The sequence below is a fragment of the Monodelphis domestica genome, chromosome 4 (genome assembly GCF_027887165.1).
Source record: "Monodelphis domestica isolate mMonDom1 chromosome 4, mMonDom1.pri, whole genome shotgun sequence".
Lineage (NCBI taxonomy): Eukaryota > Metazoa > Chordata > Mammalia > Didelphimorphia > Didelphidae > Monodelphis > Monodelphis domestica.
The window spans coordinates 4,171,771-4,180,672 of record NC_077230.1 but is presented as its reverse complement, the minus strand read 5'-3'; the positions used below and the strand labels follow the sequence as shown (position 1 = coordinate 4,180,672).

Sequence of the window (8,902 nt, the reverse complement as noted above, 5' to 3'; positions counted from 1 at the left end):
AGCTCCTCCCCCCCCTCCTCCAGTTCTCCCTCCCTCCCAGAAGATCGTAGGAGTTGGTGACGATCGAGTTCCTTCCTCCCACAGACTCTGAGCTCGGCTCCCAGCACACTGGGGGCTGGGCTGCCATTTCAGGTCCGACACCGAGAGGCTGACGGACCCCTTCCCTTCCGTTTCTAAGCCGCCTGCCCAGCCTCTGCTTTTCCTCCTCCTCTTCCCGGCTGGTTCTCTGCCCGATCCCGGATTGTGCTGTGTGGTGGCTCCTTAGCTCCTGGGGAAGCCCCAGTTCTGAGGCAGGGGTGCCCAGGCTTGGTGGCCCTCGGCCTGCGCCAGGACCTCTCGGCCGCAGCCAGGTGAGTGACGCTCTCCGCCACTAATCCCTGCCCGGGGCCAGGGTCCCATACTCCTCTTCCCCCCAGCTGGGAGGACCTGAACCCCCGGGAGAGAAGGGGCAAGCGGGAAGGGGCGCTGGAGCCGGGGGGGGGGGGGGGGGGGGGAGGGACAGCCCGTGGCCGGGACCTAATCGGTAACCGCTGGACTCTGGGAAAAGCTTTGAGGTACGCCAGTTGCGCGCGGCGGCCTGTGGGTCCCTGACTCCCCACCCCGACCCCCTCGCCGTCCGACCCCGGAGCTGCGATGTGTTGGGCGACGAATGTCCAAGGCAAACGGGGCCCAGCACCCCACTTTACTGGAACGGAAGTTAGGTAATAGTGGTCGGGGGATGTTGAGACCAAGCAGGCAGCGAGAGAAAAGCTTTTCAAGGCCGAAAATCGCCCGACTCCCGAGCCCATAAGGAAGCGCCACTTCCAGCTGTGCCCGTGAGGGAATGGCCCAGGCCCTTACCCTTAAGCCTGCGTTTCCCCCCAACGCCCTCCCCCTCCCCTCCCCCACTGCTGCATTTTCTGGTGTGGTGGAGTAAATTCGTCCCATTGGCCTCCCTCTAGGCTGCAGAGGCCCCCGAAAAGTAATGAAATGAGGGGGACCGAAATGGGGGACACTTCAAGTCATGCTATGGCCAGAACGGTCAAAGAATGGCTCTTCCCCTCCCGACTCCGCGCCTAGAATGCGCTCCCTCCCTGGCCCGACTCTCCTGGGCTTTTTGGCTTCTTGGTTTCCTTGTTACAAAAGCCTTCCCTGCTTTGTCCCCGCCTTGTGCCTTCACGTAGGGGCTAATCTTGCATCTACGGTGTATGCTCGAGTGTGTACGGCGCTTCGGCCATTAGAGTGCGCGCTCCCTGAGGGCAGGGACTGCGGCGTCCCCCGTACGTGGCCTGGCGCCTGCTGATCGGCTGATCGGGAAGGGGAGGTCACGCGACAGGTGACGGTCCCGGTGTTTGCCGTGGTTTTTCGGTTGTGTTTTCGTGAGGGCCGCCCTGCGCTGTTCCATAGCGTCCGTGTGGCTAGATTCCGATCCGCCCCGCCGGAGAGAGCCGGTAACCTGGCGGAGAATCCCTGATCTCAGGAGCCTGGCTATCGTGGGCTGCCGTGGAGTGATTTTAGGCCCGGGGGAACGAATGGGCTCCACACGGTGCCGGGCGTACAAAGGAACCGGGTTTTTAGGTGGCGAGGAAGGTGTTGTGGACGCTTTTTCTCGGGGTTTCCCCCGGAAATGCAATACTTGGGTAAAAGCCGAGAGGGGGCTAAATGTAAGCGTTTAATGATTTAGCGAGTAATGAGCTCATTCGTTCTTTTCTTGGGCCCCTCCCTCCTCGGTCCCTGCCGATTTCGAGCACCGGGGATAGGAATAGAGCGAGTAAGGCTGCCCTGCTCTGACATCTGACCCTCCGATTGTTTGGAAGTGGGCTGGACCCAGGAGCGCTGCTCCGACTATGACGTCACCGCATGAAAAATGCTTCCCGGATCAGGGAGGGGCACCGCGCCAGGTTTTGGTTCCCCAGATTTTATTTCGTTTTTGATAGACTAAACAAATAGAACTTTCCATCCACAGACGGCGTGCCCGAGCACTTCTCCCGCCCCCCCCCCCCCCGGGCCTTTACCGTTCATAGAAGTGGCCTTTCCTGGCTTCCTTGGGTCCGGGTCCCTGCCCGCCCCGGGTTAATCGGTGTCTCGGCCTAGTTCCACCCACACGCCCGGAGAACAGGCTGCCTGGGGAGGGAAGCTTAGACCGGGGAAAAGGTCGATTGCCTGGGCTGGCCGTGCACGGAAAAGGAAGTTGGGCCATCGGAAAGCCTCCCCACCATTCCAGGGACGCTGCTCTTGTTTGCTAGCTGCGTTCCGTACCCAAGAACCGTTTGTTAGGCTACACTCGCAGGCGCGGGGTCAAAGCGCCAGGCTTGGCTTTTCTTGAGGCTGGACGAACGTCGGCCCCATGAACCGAGAGCTTTTGATGGTGGGCTGGGCCAGATCTCCAGGGAAGAGCGCTTCCCCATTGGGCTTGCCTCCAAACGCTTCCGCGGCCATCCTTCCTCCAGCCCAAAGCGCACCAGTGTGCGGGGCACCGCGGAACGCAGACAGGTCACACACTGTCTGATACTAATCCAGTAGAGCAAATGCCACAATCACTTTACGTTTAAAATGAGAAGTCCACTTGGGAGGAAGGAAGCTATTTAGTCCTTGAAACCCTCACCTTCCCGTCTTGGAAGTCATACTGTGTATTGGCTCCAAGGCAGAAGAGTGGGAAGGGCTAGGCCATGGGGGTGAAGTGACTTGCCCAGGGTCACACAGCTGGGAAGTGTCTGGTTCTGACTCCCAATCCACTGAGCTACCCAGCTGCCCCCTGGAAGCTATTTATTCGAATTCACCAGTAGATCCTGGTTAATGTCACTAGATTTGAATTGAGGTGATTTTCATTTCAGCCCTGGCACTGTTTACTATTTTGAATGGCCTTTATTCTTTTTGTGAATATTCTCCTTACTTGTAGAATGTGGAGTCTGGATTAGATTCCTTCCAATGCTAACATTTATGAGTTCATCAGCCTCCCCCCTTTGGGGGGGTTGGGGTGAGAGGATTATTAAATCCATTTAATTCGAGGTTTTTCTCAGCTTTATGCACTGACATAGAATGAATCTGGAGGTGTATTTTCTGGCTTTTAGCACAAGTACTAGGAGAAAAAGCTGCCCACCACTCCTACACAACGAGCTATAATCACTAACTACAAAATAGAATTCTTTGTTGTCTAGCTCTTAATGAATTTTGTGAAACCTGAAGAATCCCTGTTCTAGGAAATCAGTTCAGGCAGACCTAATCAAGTTACTTATTTTACTCAACCATACGTTGTGAAGCTATAACAGATAGCAAGTATCGTCAAAGAAACCAATTTTTGTTGCCATCTTGATAACTGCTGGAAATCGTTACATTTTAAAGCAGGGGAACAAACACGCAATTCTGCATAGGATTAACATTTATTTTTACTGATGAAATTTGAAACAATAATATATGCCTTAAGCTTATGTGAAATGAATGACTCGCCATGAAAATCAAAGATCTTTATCTGTAGAACCCAACATGTTTCCATTTTACTTTGTTACAATAAAAACTTCAGTTCAAGAGATTTATCATCTTGATCTGTCACATTTTTAGAATACAGATAACACATCAGTTTCATTTCTAGAGATTTCCACAAATGGCTTCCTTTCTTCAAAGTGGACGGCTTATTTCTAACTTTACTATATAATATACTGTGTCATCTACTACATTGCCATATGAAATATTTGGAATAAAAGCCTAACTAGAAAAACATCCTACCCTGAAATTTAACACAGACTAACATTCAAAAGTGTCATTATTGAAAAGAAAACACACCACCCAAGTTCTCTCCACCCACTCAAAATAACCCTGTTCATGCCATTCACAACTCCTAGGCCATCATTCCGGTGCCTTTGCTCAAGTACTAGTAACTGAATTGAGTATCGCTTAAAAACAGGAAAATTAGTAAATTGGGAGGCGTTCAAATGGCATGCTATTATCGACTTTAAAGTTCATGGAAAAGTCAAAGCCACAGCATCTCCATTTGATTGATTTCCTCTCCACTGGAGCCAGGTGACATTGGGCCTCTCCCTTTGGTTCTAACCTGCAACCTACAGGAGTGTGGGTGGAACGAATCAGGGCAGACAGGTTCAGACACTGATTAACTCGGGCCCAAGTTTTGCCCAGCTTTTTTGGGCAGTGACCTGGACTTGAGGTTCCAGGTAAAGCAAGTAGACAGCTATTAGTCCTGTTGAAGGAAAGCAAACTTTTGTGACTTTTAGAGCCTGGGGGTGGTGGAAGGGGCCGAGGGAGAAACTGGCATCTGGCATGTTTATGGAAAGTTATATTCCTCCAGTTCATACAGCTAACTAGTGGGAATACAAGGAAATGCTTGTCATTCAAAATAGCTGCCTTAATATCCTCTTCATGAATTTTTCCTGCTTAATTACATGTAGCAGAAGAACATTTGTACAAAATAAATGACAAAATCTCTTAAATGTGGAGATAGTTAATACAATAGGCTATATTTTGCTTGTACTGTGTATCAGTTCCATGGCGGAAAGATGCCCCAAAGTCAAATTCGATTGCTTTAACTGTGGCCAGTGGGTTATTTTGATGATTGAAACCTGGAAGTTCCAGATACTACAATGGATAGTGTCCAGAGAAGAGCCACCCTTGATTACTTGTCATATGTCAGGCCTGTTTTTAGCCTGATGAGAGAAAAGAAAACAAAAAGATTCAAGGGAGACATGGTTGCTCTGTTGAGGCATTTGAAGGGGAAGTTTGGAAAAACTACTGGACTTGATTGAATGTCAGGAAAAACAAACCTTCCCAACAGTTTAAGCTTTCCAGATTTGCAGTAATAGGTTTCCCCACCTTGGAGGCCTTCTACAAGAGATCACATAACCACTTATTAGATATGTTATGGGGAGGGGAGGGGTAGAACCCTTTCACGTGTCAGATAAACTAGATGCTGACTGAGATCTCTTCCAACTTCCAGATTCTATGATTCTGTGAACTAAAATTTTTGGTAACTTGGCACATCTTGTAGTTAGTTCTCCATTGCCCACATGTAGTGAAGCATATGTATGTAGTTTGATTATAATGTTGTTTTTGAACAAAAGTTGAGAAATAAGTTTCAAAAGCCTTTTTTAAAGCATAACAATGAGAATATGCTACATGTAGGTCTAGATATGCAGATGGATTTGAATGAATCTTACTTCTGAGGTCCATGGCCATGTGAACTTGGGCAAGTCATTTAATTTCTGAGACTTAATTTTCTCATCTGTAAAATGGGAATAATAATACCTTTGGTATCTATTTCACAATTTTGTGGTCAGGCTCAAATGAGATAATGCACTACAGCACGTTGCAAATCTTAAAGTAGTGTATAATTGCCATGTAGCCCTCAGGAATATACTAACGTCTGATGTGTTATAAGCAATTAGTGTTCTCCAACATAGTAGAAGCTCTATCTACCAAAACTCTGAAGTAGAAAGTGATAGAATATTACTTACGGTGGATTTCTACTGCTAACAATAATTCTTAGTGGTTGGAAATCAACCACTTTTGTAAATCTCTTTGTAATTTTTACTATTTGATTTTATTCATAACTTTGTGACATGCTGTGGGCAAAACATGGTACTAAATGCTAAGACACATTTTCATACTTCTGGATTCGGCACAGATACTCCTTCCATTTGTGTGTAGCAAAGTGATGCAGTTTGACGTCTGTTAGGTGGAAAGTGAAGAGTGTTAGCTCCTCCTTCCCCGTTTGAATGTGGCTATATTTGGCCCTGTCCAGCTATTTCTCTGAATCTCCTCCCATTAGGACCTTTCCTCTAGTTCGGGTTCTCTTCTGTCATTTGACGTACGTCTGTGGGAAAACAATTAAAAGTGGAGCATGACTCAACAATGCCTAGAAAGAAATCTCTCATACTCTACTACACATAATGAAATAAATATACAACCAAGACCAGGATCAATCCCTTTCCTAGCCTGCAATGATGGTATATCGTAACTGTCTGCTTTACCGGAATCAGATAGCCACAGTGTTTCTCTTTTTAGTTGTTGATTAACCTCATGGTAATGATCGTGTCAGTGACTCTTCCTCCATTTCCTCACAAATCCAAAAGTGAAAACCTGACTTTGAATTACTTGCACTGAAGTGCTAATCCTTGGTGTCATAGTTCTACCTTTAGCTTCCTCACTTCTTCCTGTCCGATTCTGTGGTGCCTTCTCACCTTAAGGGCAGGTGGGGAGCAGAGGATAAAAATTGTCCCTTTAAGATATACAGTGTACCTTCCACCCATGGATCCTACCAATCCCCAAAGACCATGGCTTAGAGAGGCAAACTATATTTAGTGTCTTTAGGAAAGCTACAAATGTACACAAATCTACAAAATTAGTAAAATTTACTATCTATAAAAGATGACCTTGATAGTTCAGAGGAGAGAGATTATTTATAACTGGAGCGATCAGGATATACGTCTTGGAGAGGTAGTAGAAATGTTTGGTGGAATCATTTTGCTAAAATTTTCTGTGAGTTACTATAACCAAAGTAAAGATTGGTTGAAATAGTAAAGTTCCTGGCTGTGATCTTAGGCATTGGAACCGTGGGGGATTTGATTCTTTAATTTAAGAAATGCGTGGTCTAGAGCTGAAACTCTTGGGTAGAGGTAGATCAATCATTTAATCAGCAGATAATTTATTAAGCACCTACAATGTGCCCAGCCAAGAGACTGCAGCATGTAACATCATAGAGGTGTTGTGTGTTTTAGGGGCTCTTAGAGGGAAGATCAGTGATAATACTTCGGTCAGAGTCTACCAAGATACTTAGTTCATGCTTTGTGCAGTAAATACAAAATGTGGGTGGTAAGAACTAGATCTGTGATTGAATTGGTTTGAGGAACTCCACAGTGAGAAAACTTCATCTACCAATGCAGACGGTGATCTTGGAGAGCTGCTTAGAGCAGAGATGTCAAACACTCAGCAAGCAACACAGTCATGCAGGCTGGAACCAGATTTAAATGTTTTGGGGAAGTATTTAACAAAGTAAAAATACAGTGGAACATAGATAATGTTAACCATTAGGTGAATATGCAGTTTCTGGGACCCAAGATTTAGTGGTCTGTGTTTCTGTTTAAGTTTGTCATCCCTGGCCACAGAGAGGTTAAATGATTTGCCTTGGGACCATAAGAGAAACCCCATCGATGAACAACACCCATTTTCAGCAGGAAGTAGTTCAATGAAGAATGACGCCCATTTCCCTTTGGATTTATGGCCCCCCTGTCCTCCATCTTCTACCCTCATTTCTTTTCCTTTCTTTTTTTTAATATATAAAGCAAAAAACAGGAGTAAGTCGTGATAGCCTAGTCCCCTTTCCTCCATTTCTCTGTTAGCTTCCCACCCCCATTTCTAACTTTGCACCTGCTGGGACTCCAGAACAAAGCAGTTTTTCTACTTGATAGGGAACTGTTACTCCTCGTGCTATGATCCATGATGGATTAATGTTCTAGACCTATATTGTCTGTACAGTGTTAGGAGTTCCTACAATCGTGGGAACCAGCTGACTCCCTCCCCAAAACAGAAAATGAGACAGATCCCTGATTACCTAAGCCCTGCACCATTGACTTTCCCAAACCCATAAAACTCTGTCTCCCCCTGCCCAAATGAGGCCCTTTGCTTTGGGTCTCTCCTTTCTTGTCCTTGCAGCAGCATCTAATAAACCTTGCTGAATTGCCCACCTCTGGTCTCATATTGCCTCTTGTGTCAGACTCCCATCAGTCAGGACTGGCATATGCAATATAAAATATATGCCAAGTAAATACAAAGTCATTTGGGAGGTAGCAGAAGCATTAGCAATGGAGGGGATCAGGAAAGCCTTCATGTGAGAGATGAATCTGAAGGAAGCCTGGATAAGAAGGAGTGGAAGGAAGGCAGAGATAGAGCCCTCCCTCGTCTCGTTTAAAGTAAAGGAGGCCAATTAGAATGGCGTATGAGAACTAGCAAGACGGCAAAGACTAGATGGCACCGTAAAGCAGTTATGTGTAATATCTATCTATCTATATGGAAAGGTAGGCTGGAACCAGACTGTGACGGGTTTCAAATATCAAACAAGTTTTTAGTTAACCCTCAAAGCAATAAACCAGGTAGTAAGTAACACAGTCAGACCTTCCAATTAGCAATATTATGGTGACAGCTGTGTGACAGATGGGATGGAGAGAGGAGAAACTTGTGGCAGGGAAACCAAATGGTTTAGAAGACCATCGTAATAGGCCAGGCCAAAAGGGATGAAGATCTGAACTAGATCGGTGGCCTTGTGAGTGCTAGCATGGAGACAGGTACGAGCGATACCATGGAAGGTGAACCATACAGAATTTGTAGAGACAGGGAAGAAGAGAGGCTATATTAGCCTAGAGAAATAGGATGGCGATGCCCTGGTCAAACATCGAGAAGTTCAGAAGAGGAGTGAGTCTAGGAAAACACCATGAGTTCTGTTTCCACATGCTGAGTTTGAAGTATCTGTGGATCCTTGGTTTGGGATCTGTTTGTTTGGTCATTATCGAAGCCTTTACTTTCTCTCCAAGTCACAACTCTTAAGACAGAAGGGCAAAGGCTAAGCAAATGAGATTAAGTGACTTGCCTAGGGTCACACAACTAGAGATTGTTTGAGATCTAGGCTTGGGGCTCAATCCCAGGAGTCACCTAGCTACCCCTGGATTATTCATTTGGAAATAACTGACTGAGGACTGGAACTCGGAAGAGATTTGTGAAGATAAATATATTTAGACACCATCTTCCCAGAGGCAGTAATTGAACCTAAAAACTGCTGAGATCTCTAGGACAAGAGGAAGAAGAGAAGAAGGCCTAAAATAGAACCTTGTGTAGATTTTAAAAGATTAGATTTGAATTTGGAAGACCCAGATTTAATTCCTGGCTTTCTCCATTACTGGCCACTTCATCTTTCTGAACTTCA

General features: G+C 46.2%; 1 protein-coding gene across 2 annotated transcripts in view; it reads left to right on the top strand.

The window, feature by feature from the left end:
* The first annotated feature begins 230 nt into the window (after window positions 1-230).
* Window positions 231-8,902, top strand: part of ETS2 (ETS proto-oncogene 2, transcription factor) — a 29,500-nt gene continuing 20,828 nt past the window's right edge. Inside the window, exon 1 of one of the 2 annotated variants that reach the window (XM_007493094.3) lies at window positions 231-350. The gene's annotated coding sequence lies outside the window, so the exon portion shown is untranslated. Of the gene's footprint in view, window positions 351-533; window positions 555-8,902 lie in introns of those variants that run through there. The other variant, XM_056825970.1, reaches the window with a different exon arrangement.